This window comes from Ailuropoda melanoleuca, chromosome 1 (assembly GCF_002007445.2).
Source record: "Ailuropoda melanoleuca isolate Jingjing chromosome 1, ASM200744v2, whole genome shotgun sequence".
In the NCBI taxonomy this organism is placed as follows: domain Eukaryota; kingdom Metazoa; phylum Chordata; class Mammalia; order Carnivora; family Ursidae; genus Ailuropoda; species Ailuropoda melanoleuca.
The window spans coordinates 112606585-112625732 of record NC_048218.1 but is presented as its reverse complement, the minus strand read 5'-3'; positions in this window follow the sequence as shown (position 1 = coordinate 112625732).

The following is a 19148-nucleotide window of genomic DNA, read 5'->3' as shown; positions in this document are numbered from 1 at the left end:
TGCCTCTTGCAAACTGTGACCAGGCTTTGACCTTAGAGGAGCAAAAGGAAAATTTCTTTTCTAACAAAATTGGGTATATAAGTGTGTGGCATGGAGAAGCAAAATCTCAAAAAGAGAGAATTCCCCCAGCAATGGATGAATTATGTGCTCCTTGTATACATTTTTAAGACTGTAGAAGTTACAAAGAAAAAAATCAAACCAGCTAAATTCCCATTTGTCAGAGAGCCATGATTTTTTTGACAAAATTGCAATCATTTAGCATATTAATTCTCCATTCTCCTGTTCTTCACTTAATAGCCAATAATATGAATTTCCCTACAACATTACTTGCTTTTTTTTTTGTTACATTTTGTGATTGCACTTTGTGGGTCCACTATAGTTTCTTTAACCATTATTCTGTGTTGGAGATTCCACATTTTTGGTCTTACTTACACAAGTTTAGTGAATATATAAATTTCTGCCTGTATTTCTGATAACTTTCTCAAAATTTTTGCTGGAAACATAATTATTGGGTCAAAGGATATCCTAATGTTAAGGTTCTTCAACATATTTTGAAAATGTTTTCTAGAAAATGTTTTATCAGTTGCATCTACCACAGATATGAATTCTTAACTTCCTTCATTAGTAAGTTTGTACAGATTCATACCGTTGAACAATTAGAAGGGTCTTTGATACTCTGACCTTAACACAGTCTAGACACACTTCTCTCTTGTATTCAGATTTGCCTTGACTGCCCTTGGGAGGTCAGAAGCCCTAGGATAGGTGTTCATGCCAGTACGTGAGGATAAACGTAAGTTAACTGGTCAAAGCAACTTTGAGAATTTGATTTGACCAGTTTGGGGATTTGTTCAATGTAGCGGGACCTATCTGCTTCTATGAAAGGTTGCAAATAATTAGAATCTACTTGTCTACTGGTTGAAATATTTATTTCTCTGGCAATATTTCAAATAAAGTAAAAGATATATATATATATATATCTTTTTGGTAAGTTCATAATGCATGTTTCCCAAAGTAGAGTGGTATTGCAGATAATGCTTAATATAGTCAAAAATATCATTACATAATAAGACACAAATCAAGCCTTTCTTTACAAACTTTTATAAGACCTTCTCTGGATTTGTCATATGACCTGATTTCTATTTTATATGGTAGTTTTTTCTGGAAGTGTTTTGTTTTCCTTAATTGTGTCATCCCTGTGAATCTAATACTCAGGACTGTGGCTGGAGCACTGAAAATATTCACAAAGTTTGTTGAATGGAGGGCTGACTGCATCAGTGAACGCTTACAAGAGTTTTCCCCATGAGAAACTAGTTGCCAGTTTAGTTCCAGGATAGTTAATTCCTCCTAGGTTAGGTTCTGACCTCCTAAGCTGTTTCAACAAATGAGCATTATCTAATTCATATTCTATTTCTTTTTTTCCAACCACTTTTGGTGTTGAATTGATTAGGACATCAATCTACACATCTATAAAGTGGGTTCAAGGCTTGACATTCAAGGACTAATATATTAAAACAAATAAAATGGGGACACAGTCATCGGGTTGGTAACCTTTAAATTTCATAAAAAAATATAATTCAATGTAATAAATTACTATATACTATCACTTTCAGAGGACGGAAGTCATTTTAGCATTCCCAATTAGGAAGGATTTACCCTCTTCCCCCCACACGTTTTCTTTGGACCTATGAGCTCTCACTTTGAACGCTTTGTGTCAAATTCTGTTGGGAGCTGATTGTATATCTGACAAGTATTTATGCTTTTTAAAATTGATTGGTTCTTCTCTCTCTCTTTTTTTTTGTTTAAAAATGCTTTTATTTTATTTATTTTTACTTTTTAAATGTTTATATTTTAAAGATCAAGGGCACTAGCCTACGAAAAACCTATTTATTCTCTAAATCCAAAATTCTTTAAATTCAGACACAACTATCAACCAAGTATTTTATTTTTTATTTATGTATCTTTGACTATTTTAAACGACCCCTCCACCCTGAATGCTTTCCCTCTATCCCCGCTGAATCCTGTCAAAGGGATCCTCCAGCTTGGATCAACAGGTCCTGGCTTCACTCCTTTGACTAAAAAAATGCAAAACACAATTCCATCATGGCTCTTAAGGGTTCCAATGGTCACAACTGGGAAAACAAATTTTCAGAATAGCTAATTAAGTTGAATTTTACAAAATCCATACAATCCATACAGCAGCTGTTTGACTGGGATAGGAATCAATTCCTATGTACCTGAGGAATCCTTGTAATGTACTGCATCCTCCCTACTCTAGTCACCTTATGATTTGAAGAAAGAACATTCATTCTAATTAAAGAAAAAAGCTATTTGATGATAAAATATCCTTTGTTTTTATTGGACTGAGGACCACTGATGCATTGGCATGGGCTGGCATTTGGGAACTGGGGACAGAAATATATTCTTCTTGGGCTGGAATTCTTCCTGTCTCCTCAGAGTCCTGCCTGCTGGTGGCACTCCCTTGGTTACCACGGAGATTACGACTTCCTTGGGAGAGCTGTTGTCACACTGAACTGATTTGTGACCTTCCTATCGGGTAGCGGTTCAACCTGTCTCTCTTTTGTTCTTCAACTGTGTTATGAGAAATATCTTCTTGTAATTCTGAAATTTCAGATGAAGTAACTTATTCACAGACTTCTAAAATAAATGATATTTAACAGCTTATCATAGAGTGCAATGATCCCTTGTTTCTTTCTTCCCCATCTTCTTCTTTCTTTAAACCTAAGGGTTATAATTTGAATGCATTTTTTTTCATTCTTCTGGAAGCTGATTCTGTATCTGATGAGTATTTATTTGTTTTATTATTGATTGACCACTTGGTTGACTTTGCACATATGTAGTGACTTCCTGCCAAGGCCTCCAACTGCTAATGCATCTTGGGATGAATTAGAAAGGACACCCCTTCATACCATGCACATATGCTGGTGCCAGAGCTCACTAAGGGAAGGTGGCTGGAATTCAGCTCCCACTCAGCCCCATTGGGTGACCCTCTGTGTAAGGTCACCACTACAACAGCTGCTGTAGCACCCTTGCTTCCGACTGTGACAGACCAGGAATGGACCTTCCCCTCATCCGCCCCACTAGATAGCATCTTGCTTATCCCTGATGGTCACTCCCAGGTCCAGGTCTGGGTCTGATGAGACTGGTGACTTTCTCCTGTTAATTTTTTCTTTTTTTTTTAGATAGAGAGAGAGTGCATGCAAGCAGGGGGGTTGGAGGGGCAGAGGGAGGGGGAGATAGAATCTCAAGCAGACTCCTTGCTGAACAGGGAGTCCGATGCAGGGCTCGATCTCGTGACCCTGAGATCATGACCTGAGCAGGAACCAAGAGTTGGTTGCTCAACCCACTGAGCCACCAAGGTGCCCCTCCCCTGTTAATTTCTGCTGATCTTGGCCTGCCCAGCTTTGACATGCCAGGACGAGGTCCACCCAGTTCTTTTGGAGTATTTAAACCTAACGTGCACTCAGCGTTTCACCTCAGAACTTCTATGCACGCGATAACAACTCAAAGACACGTTGCCTTTAAATATGACAAGAGGTAAGTCCAAAAGCTCGTCGGCATATGGCTTCCCGGAAGTAATTTGTATTGAGTCAAACTTAGCCATATGCCCCACATAGTCATCTGAGTCATGGATTTTGCCAGGTTTATGGTATAGGTATTAAAATAAAACTCTATGTTCTATTGCTCAGGTTTAATTTATGAGTCATGACCAGAAGCTGTTGCATTGGATGAATGTACGGTAACAGGAGCTCAGCAGATGTTAAAAATAAGCCATCCTTGTAAAATATAAAACTTTCTCTGATCTGCTGCGGGTTATAGTATGGACAATCAAAGAAAATGAAACACCAAAACTAACATGTGGATGGAGATCTGTGGATCCTGAAAACAGCTTTTCGGGTTATTTGATTCGTTTGAATAATAAGTACCATTCACAATCCTGCTGATTTCAGGCAGTGAAGGAGACTCACTGCGTCCTGTAATTCTGCACAGTCTTTAGTAGTGGGCCAGATGGAATCCACTTACTTTGTCCTAATACATTTATTTTACAACATTACCACATACAATCTCATAGAAACCCAAAATAATAGTGGCCGACATTTACTGTGCCCTGACTTTTGCCATGTGGTCTTCCAAAGGTTTTATATGTATTGACTCATTAAAGAAATTCACAAGAACACTGAGATCTGCAACCCTCTTTTGGTGCTTTTAGGGGCTGCAAGATCTCTTTCAAGTCTGTTCCTCAGTACTTCTCCTCCTGGTCCATTTCCTCTCTTTGCACATGGTCAGAAATGACTTCTAGGGAGTCAGGCCCCCTTAACTCGTGCTGTGGATGGGTCTTTCTGACTCAGATCTTGTCCTGTGTCCAGTTAGCACAGGTCATGAGGTACAAACCTTGCTAGAGACCATCCCGACTTGATTCCAGACATAGAGAATGGGCTGGCAGCTGCCCCAGATCACATCTAGGGACTCACTGAAAAATGGAACTGCTTGCAACACGGAGCTGGGCCAAAACCCTCTTGGCTTTTGTGGGTAGGATGGGTGCGTGTGAGGCAAGTGCTCATGTGAGGTGAGGGAGGAGGGGTGGGAGAGAAGGAGGACATCTTAGTGCATGCCTAGCTGCCTTAGATTCCTGGTGATTCTCCCTGTGAACGTTTCTCCATGTTCTTACCGTCACAACAGAAATCGATCCACCCTCCTATAGCAGAAAGACAATTACCCTTCATTAATGCAAATTGAACCTGTGGGTTTATTGCTGAAAATTCATTCGTTGATCCTATGGCTCACAGCAGCTGCTTTCATGGGATACCAGGTACCCTGGTAACTCGGGGCTGGTGTGGAGAAGTAGGTGGACCTCAGCCGGGGTGATGGGGATGGTGTACAGCCTGCATTGCCTCCCAACAAGGAAAGGAGCACAGTTGTGGCAATTTACCCCTGACATGGTGGGAGAGGAAAAGAGCTCTCTGGGGTCTCTGGGATTCCACCCTCATGACCTACTCCCCTCCAAATGCCTCACCACTAAACACCTCACCTCCAAATACCAGCACACTGGGGATCATGTGAATTTGGGCAGGATGGGGGGCACAACAACAGATAGAGGGAGTTTTCATATTCCTTAGGGGATAGCGTTGGTGTTTGGCTGCATACAGACCTCCTGGCACGTTTTCCACATGGACTCCTGAGTGGTGGGGTGTCCAGAGGCATGGCTGTCCTCCCAAGCCTCCATCCTCCCTCCTGACTCTCCTCGATGGCCCCGAGTTATGGCCACAGCAAGCCTGCGATGCCAGGGCATGTGGGGGCATCCTAAACACTCTGGGAACATCTGAAGTTAGCAATTCACAGTGTCATAATGATCTACCAGCCTTTCAACTCTGCCAGCGGTAAGCAGGTGCCATGATGTGCCCAGGACTTCCCTGGTGTGGGGACTGATAGGACAGAGGAGACATCCCAGTCCCGGGGCACCCCTGGACATTTGGTCACCCGTAATCATTTTGTGGGTTTTTTTTTTCCATGGCAGGGGCTCTGCCTCCTTCATTTTTAATCTCTGTAAGTAGCCTGGCGCTGGGGCAGAGGAAATGCTCAGTAAATGTTTGCAGAAAGAAGGAATGAATGGATTAATTGCAAAAGGCTGAACATCAGCAAGGAAAAACAAACACACAAACAAGATGCAAGCTGCTGATTATACGGAGCCCACTGTGGGGGAGGCTTTCCCTGCAGCCCCCAGCGCAGCTGGAGCTGGAGCTTTAACCTAGAGGCATGCATTTCAATGCTAATGACTATATGGCCATATATGATTCCCAGGGAACATGCTGCTGAGTAAGCTGCCCACTTTTGAATCTATTGCATTTTAAGTGGGAAGCAGAGAACAGACCATGATGCTCTGAGGACACAGGCTCAACCTGCTTCGAGCTCTGAGTTGGCTCTATTACTCACTCCTTGCCTGGCTATTGATTTCATTTATTTCACTCCCAGATTTGCGGCAATATAATTTTCAGCAGATAGTTTACTATTCAGCAATGGTCCTTGTGACCATAAAAATCTCTATTTCACCATCGATTTTTCCAGCCTTTCGGTTCCGGCTGTGGCTCTGACAGCCCAGCCTGTTATGTGAGGGGCTGAGGGTGAGCCCTCGCCGTGCTTGGACCCATCTGCACCCTAGTATGTCATTTCAACCGTTTGCCGGTCTAACAAATGTCTACTGGCGCCCATTCTGTACAAGAAGCTGTCCTTGGCTTGATCCCCCGCTCCTGAATCATCAAGTGGTGAAGGGCTCCTGGCCCAGGCTGGTTGGGGATCTGAGCCACCCAGACCAGCTGTGGGGGGAGCACGAAGCCTGGAGGAGGATCGCGGAGGTGGCGTGGGAGGCAAACATGGGAGCAGAAAGCGTACTGTGAAGGTTTGAGTCTGAGGCACTCAGCGGAGGGTGGATTTGGCATGGGGAGTTAAGGGAGGCATTAGGGAAATGATGTGCCAGCCAGAAGGCGGAGGATGGAGGGTGGGAAGCAGAACCTGTAGAAACTCCCCCATCTGAAGACAGGATCCAGTGAAGCCTCCCTGTTCCTGGGCAGGAGGGGAGCCCAGCCCGGCAGTCAGAGGCTGCAAGAGAGCTGGAGTCCTGCTGCAGACCCTTTGGTAAACAACGCAATGTCATTAAAAGCCTCAGTTCCTCAGCTGTAAAATGAGCCCGAGAATCCTGCTCTCCTGGCAGTTTGGGGGATAATTAGAAGACATGATTTACGCAGGCTGTAGAGTACAAACTTGGGGAGAGTGGTGCGTTGTTGCTCACTCAAGATTCTCTTTGGCTGACTTTTCTATTTAGGGGCTTAGACACCGACTTGCCCCTGCAGGAGGCTCTCAGGGCAGAGCAGACTGCTTCCCGGCAGCTCTCGTGGGCTTGCAGCTCAGTGGTCAGGGGAAAAACAATATGCAATGAAAGCAAAAACTTGTGAATTGCCAATAGCTAAAAGTACAGCGAAAATCCCACTGAATTTCAGAGGTAGAGATTTTTTTTTCCAGCTGGTGAAGGCTTCACAGAACAGTCTGTGGGGTCTCTGGAGAGGTAGTAATTGGACCAGTGGTTCTTAACTTGACTGTCATGCGTGGAACTCTTTGATATTAAAGATGCCTGCGCCCAACTCAGTGCTCCCAATGCCAAGGTGGGGGGGGCATTGCGTGCCACAAAATGGGGCTCCGCATGTGGCCTGCTGCCTGGCGAGGGTGCAAACATGAGTGGAGGCACCTGGAGAAGAGGGCAAGGGAATCCAGGCAGAGGCAGGAACAAGGTCTCTGGTGGGAATTTGGGGGCATCCGTGGCCAACAGCTAGCGGTTAGGCTTGGGTGCCCACCAATGTAGTTCGGGAGAAGGACAGAAGGACGTGCAGGTCAGGGCCATACTGTGACGTCTTTGAGGCTAAGCAAAGGGGTGTGAACAACTGCTGGTGGTCTTTGAGCAGGGAAACCATCTCGTAGACCTGAACTTTAGAAAGTCTTACCCAGAAGCAGAGAGTACATTCTAGAGGCTATGGCAAGAAGGTGGTAGTGGGGTGGATGCAGGAACCAGATGCCCTTTTGCAGAGACAGTTTGGGGTCTTACTTGTCCAGTCATACTGGATAATCTCCCATCCCAACATCAGCTGATAGGCCACCTTAATTCCATCTGTAATCCAGCTTCCCCTTGCTTGTAACATATTCCCAGGCTCCACAGGTTAGGAAGTGGTCATCTTTGGTGGTGGTGGGGGACATTATTGTGCCTTCCACGTACTGTAATGAGGAAAGCCAGATGGACAGATAAACAAAGTAAAATGCGTGCATCACTGTGGACATATGCATCTGTATACACACATAATTTGGCATTGATGAAGGTGCCAGTCAACAGGAGCAGAGAAGATGTGATCAGGAATACGATCGAGACTCAGAGGCGGTATACGGGAAAAGGCGATAGCCCCGTGAAGAAGGGAGGGAAACACATGTCTTTCCACCTCATGCTCAGGGCATGGCTGAGCTCGGGATTCGGCTCGGGATCCAGCACTTCTTGTGTGAGCACTCTCGGGCAAGCGACACAGACTCTGCGCCTCCCATGTCTCCTCTCTGGGAAAGGACAATAAGGATTTATCCTTACACGATTGTTGCAAGGATGGAATGATGTAACAAGCTTTACAAACATCTGGTGTCTGTGGATTCCTCGATACCTAGACTGAGATTCTGCGTGGGGAAGGTCCTCAGTAAATACTTGCTGAACAAAAGAATTCATATTGATTTTTGTGTTGGTACAACAAGGATATTACTTTTGGATTTTTTTCAGTGTATTTCCATATTCTGACTTTTTTTTTCCCCTGGAGACTTCACACTCATGAAAGCAACACTTCAGAAGAAGACATACCCGTTAAATCAATAAACTAGTTTCTCCAGTTTGACTGTCAAGTAGATTTTCTTGTTTGTTTGAACCTATTTCAAGATAATACTAGTGAATCAGGCTTTGTGGGGACACACAGGAGCTGCAGGAAAAGCAGGAGGGAGAGAAGTCCCCAAGGCGAAAAGTAGAGGCCAGGGGATGGAAGCTGGAGGATGCATAGCACAGCGCCCCTTGTGGGAGCGCAGAGTCCTACACCAGCGCTGCAGGGAATTCAGCCTTGCTGTTCAGAGCAGGAGGGAGGGGGCGCGATGCAGGGCTTCGGGCCTCCAGGCCAACCCCTCAACTGAACTGTGTGAGGTGACACAGAGGACAGGGACAGGTCACTTCTGAAAGCCTCCTTTTTTTTTTTTTAAATAAAGATTTTATTTATTTATTTGAGAGTGAGAGAGCATAAGCAAGGGGAGCAGCAGAGGGAGGGGGAGAAGCAGACTCTCCGCTAACCAGGGAACCCAAAGTAGGGCTCCATCCCAGGACCCCGGGATCATGACCTGAGCCAAAGGCAGACGCTCAACCACTGAGCCACCCAGGCGCCCCGAAAAGCCTCCTTTCTCATCCACTACTTGAGGCTGTGCCTTGGCTTGGGGAGGGTTTTAGAAACATCTAGATTGACAGTACAAATGATAACAGTCATTTGGATTGCCGAGACCTTGGGGCCAGTGCATGATGCAGTCATTTACAGCGATGCTTCTCAAACGTGAGTGAACATCCCCCTCTCCCCAAGCGTACTCCAAGCCCTTTAACACGCAGTTAGCCAGGCCCCACAGTTTCTGGTTTGGGAGATCTGGGTGGGGCACCTGAACTTGCTCTTCTGACAGTTTCTCACTGCTGCTGGTGCTGGTGATGAAGGAGTTCAGTGGTGTCCCTTCAGATCCCCTGGTCAGCCAAAGGACCTGGAAATTCTCTGGTGCCCCAGCCAACCCAGGGATTAAGATTAAGATGACCCCCCCGCCCCCCGCCCAGGCAGAAGGTTGAGGGTGGATACTGCAGGCAGGCATCCCAAGAACCAACATGGCTCAAGGAGCAGGAATCTAAGTGATGAGATATTTTAAGCACAGAATCTGAGATTTAGGTAAACAAAGTGTTTCCATTTGGTAAATCAGCCTCAGCTTCTTGGTGGGTCCTAAAAGGTACTGAACTCTATCTTTAACTGGCACTTGAGTAGATGGGAAATTATGTGGACCATGGGTCATAAATAAAAGTTAAAAACTGAAAAATTTTCACTGCACATAGTTGGAGTATAATATGGGTAAATTTGGGATCTCATTGCTTTTGTTCACCTGGTCATTATCTGCTTCTGTCCTTTTGATTGTAAGCCCTTTGAGGAGAGGGACCTGGCTTGTCTTACTCATCTAAGAGCTCAGCTCTTATTGGTGCTAAGCACTCAACAGATATTTGATAAATGAACACATCAGGCAAAGAAGGATCAAAATATGGTAGCAGTGCCAGCAATGATATGAAGGGATATAAAGAAATAGTACACAGCCATTAAATTATTTTCCAACATAGTCAAAGTTATACAGACATGGTGACATTATAATGTTAACAGTACAACCCAGGACTCCGTATGTTCCCAATGTGCAAAGGAAGTAGTCTGAGAAAAACACATCAAATATTGCCAGTAACTCCAGGAAAGGGTTTGGGGTCATGTTTATTTTCTTCGTTCTGCTTTTCCTCTTTTCCTAAATTCACCTCCTTAGCGTTGGCACAGGCTCTTAGATGAAAAAATGCTATGCAAGTAAGCGCACATGAATATTGGCCAACATGCCCCTATTAAAGAAACATTATTGTAAATGAAAGTTATTGCTTTAAGGAATGTAGCCATGAGAGCTGCAGTGATCAGAGCATGGGGAAGTAGGAATGTAATTTTAAGGACCCAGCAAACCGTGGCTGCATTACAGAAGCAAATGCCAGGGGTAGGAAATAAAAGAGTTCCAAATGTTGTTCTTATCAACTGAGGAGCGTCACCTCCACAGGCCTGGCGTGTTGGGACTCAGGAAGCTGACAGTGCAGGCGGATGTCCAGGGGGATTGTGGGAGAATTGCCTCACCCATGGTCTTGATCTTCCCTTTGCAAACATAGCAGAGGTGTTCTCTGTACAGCCAGTGTGGAGGGAATGGATGTGGAAGCTTCAGAGACATTGTCTTGATTGCATCACATAGGCAGGGGTGGGTTGGGAATATAGATATAGATATGGACATAGATATGAATGTATCAGTAGATGGAAAAAGAGGAAGTGCGGCTCTAGATGCAGATGCAGATGGGGGTCTAGATGCAGATGCAGGTACGGCTCTAGATGCAGATGCAGATGGGGCTCTAGATGCAGATGTAAGTGCGGCTCTAGATGCAGATGCAGATGGGGCTCTAGATGCAGATGCAGGTGCGGCTCAAGATGCAGATGTAAGTGGTGGCTCTAGATGCAGATGCAGATGGGGCTCTAGACGCAGATGCAGGTGTGGCTCTAGATGCAGATGCAGATGGGGCTCTAGATGCAGATGCAGGTGTGGCTCTAGATGCAGATGCAGGTGTGGCTCTAGATGCAGATGTAGATACACATGTACAAGTGAATATAAATATCCATGTTCTGTCCTGTATGTGCTTCCCCAACCTGCTCTCCCTGCTCTTATTCTTCATGGATTACATTTTTCTTTTCTGATTTGGGCATATGTCATGCTTTTTTTTGTCCCCTTGCTTTTTCTTATGCTGTTTCCTCCTCCTGGAAAACCCTTCTTTTCCTTTACAGGCCAGCCTCTTCAACAACAATCCCACAAATCACACTTTCAGGAAAACTTTCCTATCCTCTTAGGGCTGATGGGTGGTGCTCTCTACAATCCCACAGGCCCCTGCGTTTTCCTCTGCCTTGGCATTTATCTCACAGGAGACAGTTGCTTTTTCGGTTATGAGGGAGGTAGAACATAATAAGGTATTTCTCAATCCGGGGTCCCAATTTCTGTAGGAGATTGCTAATTTACACCTGATCACGGGCGGGATATTTCAATGGCCACATATTGGTTTGTGTTTATATTTCAGTTGGTGCCAAGAAATGCTTCTTTTGCTGTCCCTTGCTAATGGGAAAAGCACGAGGTGAATTAACTCAGGAGTGATGTGCTTTCACCTGGTGGAGGCCAGATGGCACATGACACACCACACTAATGGATTTCAAAATCGTCACTGGAACACAGGGAAATGTGGGAGGTGTGAGTCGTGGCAGGTGCTTGGCCTCACAGATACACAGTTGCAAGTTACTATTGCAAAACCACACTCCCTGCCTCATTCCTGTATTATATCAAACTTTATTGATGCTGTGGTTTGTCTGTTACCTGTAGACGTGTTCCATATTGTATTTTCATGGGACCTAAAGGAATTTATACTTGGCATTATGTCTTTAGGTGATTCACATTACCACAGTGAGTTACAGTTTGAGGAGACTGCGAGAGCCTTCCCTCCCCAACAAAGAAAAGTTTGGGAAACAGAGGTCAGGTAGTTGCATGTGGACTCCAGGCTCTAATGGCTTAGGTTCCGATTTTTCCTTTCCCACTTACTGTGTGGGTGACCTTGGGAAAATTTCTTTTTATATGTCCTTTTCCAATGAGGACACTGCTGTACCTACTTTATGTGGTTTTTATAAGATTCAATGAGGTAATCCATTTAAAGTGTTCAGTACAGTGAAGTCACACCGGTTAAAAACTAAATCCATGCCATTATTACCATCACCTTCCAGGCAGGTGTTTTAGCTTATTCGATTCTGTCCCTGAGCAAACTCAGGTGTTTGGAGTATAATGAATATAAAAAATTCATTAAAAATAAGAAAGATCGTAATCTTTTTCTCCTCTGTAGTTCCTCAAAAGGAGGTTTCCTGCATGACAGTTTAGTGGCTCTTGAGTCCATCCTGAATGAACCAGGAACTGTGCCAGCAGCTCTGTCTTTCAACACTTGGCCTTTCAAAGAAGCCACCAGCCCCCACCTGGAGGCCATGACTCCCAGAACCCAGAATGGATTCCAGAATCCTTCGCTGCTAACCACACCGAGTCCTTTCATTTTAGAAAACGATTCATTCACTTTAGGAGTGATTGCCCAGGACATCTTTAAATCCTAGCTTGACTTAAACCCAGCCCCACCTACTCTCTTTGTATTAACTCAACATTTCTCATTGTGTGGACGTTCCTGTTAATCCACATTCACCAGGTGTGCGCGCCCCTAGTCAGGGCAGATCCTGCTGTCTCCACCTGCTTCCACCAGCCTGTCTCATAGGCGGCTGTCCTCACCTAATCCTTGTTCTGTGGACCTAGCTTCCAGGTGCCGAACATATTTCCACAAGACCCTTTGCTATTTTCTGATGCTTGGATCCCCTCCATAGGGATCCATTGTCACCTGAATGACATCTAGACTTGTTCAACTTGGAGGTTCCACCTGTTCACCCACTGGCAATTTCTAAGGCAATCTTTGGGGGGGGCATGTCTTGGGCTAGACTAGTCCCTCCTCTCTAGCTTCTAGAAGTTTCCTTTAGTTGAGTACGACTCGCTCCAAAGTCTTAAAACAGTAAAACTCATTGCAGATAAGACCATTGAGAGGCATCACGTGGGGCTGCGACCTGGAAACGGCCATGTTCTTTCAGGGTGAGATGCAGAGGAAATTTCTCTGGTGACAGGCTCATTTTTAGCACAGACGATCAATAGAAAGATGGCAGAGACCTGGACAGGTGTCCTAAAACATGAAAACACATGGGCAGCAAACCCACAGGCAGATGTTCAACGGCATCCAGGAAGGGAGAAGGGAAAAGTTGAGGACATGTGCTCATTCCGCGGACACGCAGAAAGAGTCCAGAAATGTCAATTCTGGAGAGGCTGTGGAACCACAGGGGCCCTCGTCCATGGCCAGTGGATTGACCCCGGGAGCCGTTTCTCCAGGAAACAAGAGGGCCTTATTTCCTCAAGTGAAATATTTGCACACCTTGCAACACGTGACTTCTGACCGGTGAATTCCCTGCTCTGAGTTTCAATGTCCACCTTCAGATCAAAAAGGAGTCAATATAGGAGTAACTGCCTGGTGCTGTCATTCAAGCTTCTAACTCTGGGTTTTGGCTCAGGTCATGATCTCAGGGTCATGGGATCGAGCCCCACGTCACACTCCATGCTCAGCATAAGCTTAAGATTCTCTTCCTCTCTCTGCCTCTGCCCCTCCCACTCATACTGTCTCTCACTGTCTCTAAAATAAATAAATAAATCTAAAAAAAGAAAAAAAGAAATGAGTCAATATACTCTCAGATTTGCTGCAAGGATCTCATCAGATAATGCGAGCAAGCCTCATGCTACACAGTGGTATGGGACATTTGCAGAACGACTGTGCAAGCTGGAACCCGCAAGGCCATCTTAATACTCTATGGGTAAAAAGATGATTGTTTTGTGACCTTTGAAAAAATTCTGTGAAAATGTGAAAAACACTCCCATTGTTGCTTACAGATATGTAGGAAAATAAAGCACAGGAAAATTGATGTTTTATAGTACATGGTAATTTAACACATCAGGAATGTTGAGAATCAGTGTTTTTTGTCTTTGTTACCTGTGTTTTAAGAGGAGTTTGTACAGGGGCGCCTGGGTGGCTCAGTTGGTTGAGCGTCTGGCTTTGGCTCAGGTCATGATCTCAGGGTCCTGGGATCGTGCCCCCCATGTGCTCAGTGGGGACCCTGCGTCTCCCTCTGCCTCTGACTCTCCCCCCAACTTGTGCTCTCTCTCTCTCACCTCTCTCTCTTTCTCTCAAGTAAACAGATAAAATCTTTTAAAAAATAAAAAGAGGGGTTTGGACTGCATTTGCCTTTTCTTCTCATGGTGTAACTCAGGAGAGCAAGCCAGCATCTCTTCTGTGCCTCAGCAAACTGCTTGCACTTTCTATGTGTGGATCAGCTCCTGGCACTTTGTCCTCTGTGCTTTCTGTCCTCCGCACCCTCCTTCGGTGGGAAGACTTTTCCAGGTGTCATTCCCTTCAGGATCACCCATGGCTGGTCCATCAAAACCACTGTGTTCATTCGTAGGGGGAAGTTGCCACAGCAGGTTCTGGAGCTCCCTTTACACTGGATTTCCCTTTCCCTTCTGGCACCTTCCCTTCACCTTACTTGGTGGCACCATCCTGCTTCTGGTTGGCTGTTTTGGTAAAACGTCATGCTTGTTTCTCCCGGGAGACACAGGGGCACCAGAGGATGCACTTTTCTTTTTTTTTTTTTTTAAAGATTTTATTTATTTATTTGACAGAGATAGAGACAGCCCGCGAGAGGGGGAACATAAGTAGGGGAAGTGGGAGAGGAAGAAGCAGGCTCACAGCAGAGGAGCCTGATGTGGGGCTCGATCCCATAACGCCAGGATCACGCCCTGAGCCGAAGGCAGACGCTTAACCGCTGTGCCACCCAGGCGCCCCGAGGATGCACTTTTCTGTCTGTGCACCCAGGAGTCTGGTTCCTGGCCCAAACTCTGTGTGTGATGTTCAGGTAGACGATGGACAGTTGCACAGGTTCTAAGTGGCAAGCCCGCCTGGGAGACCCTCTGCCCACATCAGGCCCAGGGCTCAGCTGGCAGGGCAGCCTCTGTGCAGGCTTGCGCTTGAGGACTCTGGCACCCTGGGCTGCACATTGACACCTCTCGTTCAAATGTCTCCATTCCCAGGTATCTGCCTGAGATACTCTTTCAAACCCTCTGCTGAGACGTCCCTCTGGGGATGAGGAGGATGGGGAAATGTTGGAGACCCTTTCTGATTCAGCACTCAGTACTTTCTTTCCTGGATCTCTCTCAATCTCTCTCTTCTTTCTCTTCCTCCCAATTCCTGGGTCCAAAAAACTGTGGGAGCCTCTGGTTTGGGGCATTCTCAGGAGTGAGTGGACCCCGTGTCTGTGCTGACCTGACCCAGTGCATTGTCCCTTAGGACAATGGAACAGGGTGGGGTAGGGAGAGAAGGCCCTTCTCCATTTCAGCCTGTCACTCACAGGGCAGTGATCGAGGCTGGGTTGCCAGTTCTGTTCTTGCTTGTTGCTTCCCTCCACCAGGCAGTCCACTCTCTCTGCAGGTAGCTGGAGCTCCTGCCATGAAGGGACCCAGCAGCAGATGAACAGGGACCAATCCCTGGCCGACCGGGCAGGAGGCGATGTGACTGTGCCCGCTCCTGATATATGTCTTTATTCATGTGGTGATTTCCAGCCTGAAGGGCTGAGGGTAGTTTGAACTTCATGCAATCACCCACAGTTAATATACTGTGGTAGCTGATGAACATTGTGTGGTTGATGGCCCAGGAATCTTCTCTTATGGTAAGTGAAACTTCTATGTGTCAGAACCGCACCGAACAAGGACTGCCTTCCTAATAGCCTTACGTTTGAACCAAGCACATAGACGCTACTCAGCACATCTCAGCTCTTTCCCTGGCCGGACCCCCTGTCAGCTGCCTTCCAGGTGGGGGGGGGGGTCAGACTGACAGCCAGGGAGCGCTGCCCGCCAAGCAGAGTGGAGGCCCCGATAGGTCTTCAGTCTACTCTGCCTTGCCATTTCCCTCCACGTCCACACCCAGGCATCAGTCGGCACCAGGTGCGTGCCCAGCACCAAGCTTCTGACATTCAGATCTAGGGTCTCCCAGGTGTGACACTATGCTAGTAGCTTCCCGCTGGACATCGCAGTGAGCTGACGCCTCGGTGAGGACCTGCATCCCCTGACTGGACACTGTCCCCTGCCAACCTCTCGTCCCCACCGAGGTTTTGAGTGTTGTGCTATTGATTGAGCAGAGAAACTGATCGATTTATTCATTCTTCCATTTTCAAATATTTATTAAGCACCTAGCATGTGTTGGGAATAATTCTTTTGAAAATTTTTATTTATTTCATTGAGAGAGACAGCGAGCAAGCACAGAGGGAGGGGGAGAAGCAGACTCCCCACTGAGCAGGGGACCCGATGTGGGACTGATCCCAGGACCCTGAGATCATGACCTTAGCTGAATGCAGACACATAACGAACCAACGGAGCCACGCAGGCGCCCCGCTTCAGGTACCAAGCTGGACAACAGCAGATCCTTCCCCAGAGAGCAACAGAAGCTACCTTCCCCAGCAGCAGGCATCGGCCGTGTTGCTGACCGTCAGCTCCGGCCCGACCGCATCTGCCTGGGGCCTCTGCAGCCGCGCTCCCCCCGGGCGGCCCACGTGGGGCTCCTAGGCCACACTGGGTGCGGTTGCTCCTGACTTGAGCAGAAATGACACACATGCCTCTGGATCTGGAGGCGGTATTTGAAAACTGCAACGGAAATCACCCTGAAGGGAATGGAATGAAACCAGTTCTCTCTGTGTTCTGAGTAGGCAAGGCCCTCCTTCCCTTCTCCTGCTCCGGGGTCCGCTGCCCTCCGCCCGGATCCTTGTCCCCCGCGCCCCCCCCCCCCGCAGCGACGACGGCGATGGCAGCGATGGCAGCACCCAGCATTTGCTCCAATTAAAGCAAACAGAGTGCGGGCTGCCTAGGAGGCCCTGAGGGCCTGGAAACGGAGGCTTTCAGGAGCGGCTACCCTCCGCCTGCCGAGCTCAAACGGGGCTTCTCTGCAGGGGCCAGATCGATGCAGGCCTCCAGGGGCACTGGCCGCTCCAGCAGCGGCGGGGAGACGCCTGCTCGGCCTCTCTGATCGTGACCACTGCATAAGGCCTTTTAGAAGTCAAAGCGAGGTGGCATTCGTGCTGGGGCAGCTTACTGGAGGCGGGGCACAGGGAATGCATGTGAAAATGTCCACTACCGGCACCTGGGTGGTTCAGTCTCTTGAGCGGCTGCCTTCAGCTCAGGTCATGGTCCCAGGGTCCTGGGATCGAGTCCCACTTTGGGCTCCCTGCTCAGTCGGGAGTCTGCTTCTCTCTCTCCCTCTGCTATGCAGGCTGTCAAATAAATAGTTAAAATCTTTAAAAAAAAAAAAAATGCCCACTACCCTTCACAAGAACATAGCAGCCAGGCAGAGAGGAGACTGTCTTCAGATCTTTCAATTGGCCTTGAGGCCGTCTCCCTAGACTTGCAAGGTTTTCAATAAGCAAGGAAAACACTCTATCCTGAAAAACTGGATGCAGAAAAGAGAGGGATGCCAGGTGAGATGTTGCCCCTCTAGCCCAGCAGAATAGAAGAGAATGAAGATCACATTTATCCCAATGTTCTAATTGTAGAGGTGAGCAAATTGCGGGCAAGGGGATCCATGGACCCCTTGGACTCCAGTGTTGTGCCTGGCACAGCACGAGAACGTGTTTACCACAGGGCAGCCTTTTCTGACTGCGCCCCATAAGAGGTGAGTTAGGATGGAGGGTAAATGAAACTCTGGCCCTTTAACCATGCCCGGGACACCCTTGGTGCCACTCCCATGGAGACGCCCAGCAGGCAGATGCAGTTGGAATCTCTGAGAAAGGATAGAATATGTGTCATTTTATAAACTTACCTTACTAGGGAATTTTCTTCCAAGAGTCTTCCATTTGGAGAAAACCTGGTTCAGAATTCCCATGGCTCATGCATGATTGAACAGTACTGGTTGCCCACCACTTAGCCCCTAGCAATGAACGCCCTAAGTCTCCAACTCTTGTTTCATTTCTTTGTCCAATGAACATAAAATAGCTAATTCTGAGTTGTTTTTGATGAGAAATTAATTTTTTCAAAGTGTGTAAAAAAGGAGCAAAGGCAATCCAATGGAGAATGGATAGTTCTTTCTCTCTTTCTTTCTTTCTTTTGAGAGAGAGAGTTCTGGGGGTGTTTGAGGACAGAGGGAGAGGGAGAGAGAGAATCTCAAGCAGAGTCTATGCTGTGTGCTGAGCCCTTCGTGGGGCTCAATTTCACACCCCTGAGATCATTACTTCAGCCTAAATCAAGAGGTGGTTGCTTAACGGACTGAGCCACCCAGGTGCCCCCGATAGTGGGTAGTGTTTTTCAACAGAGGGCGCTGGGTCAGCTGGGTGTCCACATGCAAAACAGTGACTCTAGAGAGAGACCTTAATTTATCCCCCAAATTAATTCAGTTAACTTAGATCGTAAATCAAAATGTAAAATGCACATCTACGAAACTTCATGGTCCATGAAAGAAGAAATTGGTAAGTTGGACTTCATTAATATTACAATTTCCTCTAAGTGGAAGACACGGTTAAGTGCATGAGACGACAAGCCACAGGGTGGTAGAAATTGTTTCCAAAACACATATCTGCTAGAGGACTGGTGTCCAAAATATCTTTTAAGAAACTCTTAAAACTCAACAATAAGAAAACCAAAATAACCCACTTAAAAAAAAGGCATTTCAATAGATGGCTTTTATGATATCAAAGTATGTTCCCTCTATCCCTACACTCTGAAGAGTTTTAATCAGGAAAGGATGCTGTATTTTGTCAAATGCTTTTTCTGCATCAATTGAGAGGATCATATGGTTCTTGTTTTTTCTTTTATTAATGTGTTCTATCACATTGATTGTTTTGCAAATGTTGAACCATCCTTGCATCACAGGAATAAATCCCACCTGGTCCTGATGGATAATCCTTTTAATGTACTGTTGGATCCTATCGGCTAGGATCTTGTTGAGTGTTTTGACATCCATGTTCATCAGGGATATTGGTCTGTAATTCTCCTTTTTGATGGTCTTTTCCTGGTTTTGGGATCAGTCAAAAAATGGACGGAAGACACTCATGGACAGTTCTCCAAAGAAGACACACAAATGGCCAACAGACACATGAAAAAATGTTCAATATCACTAGCCA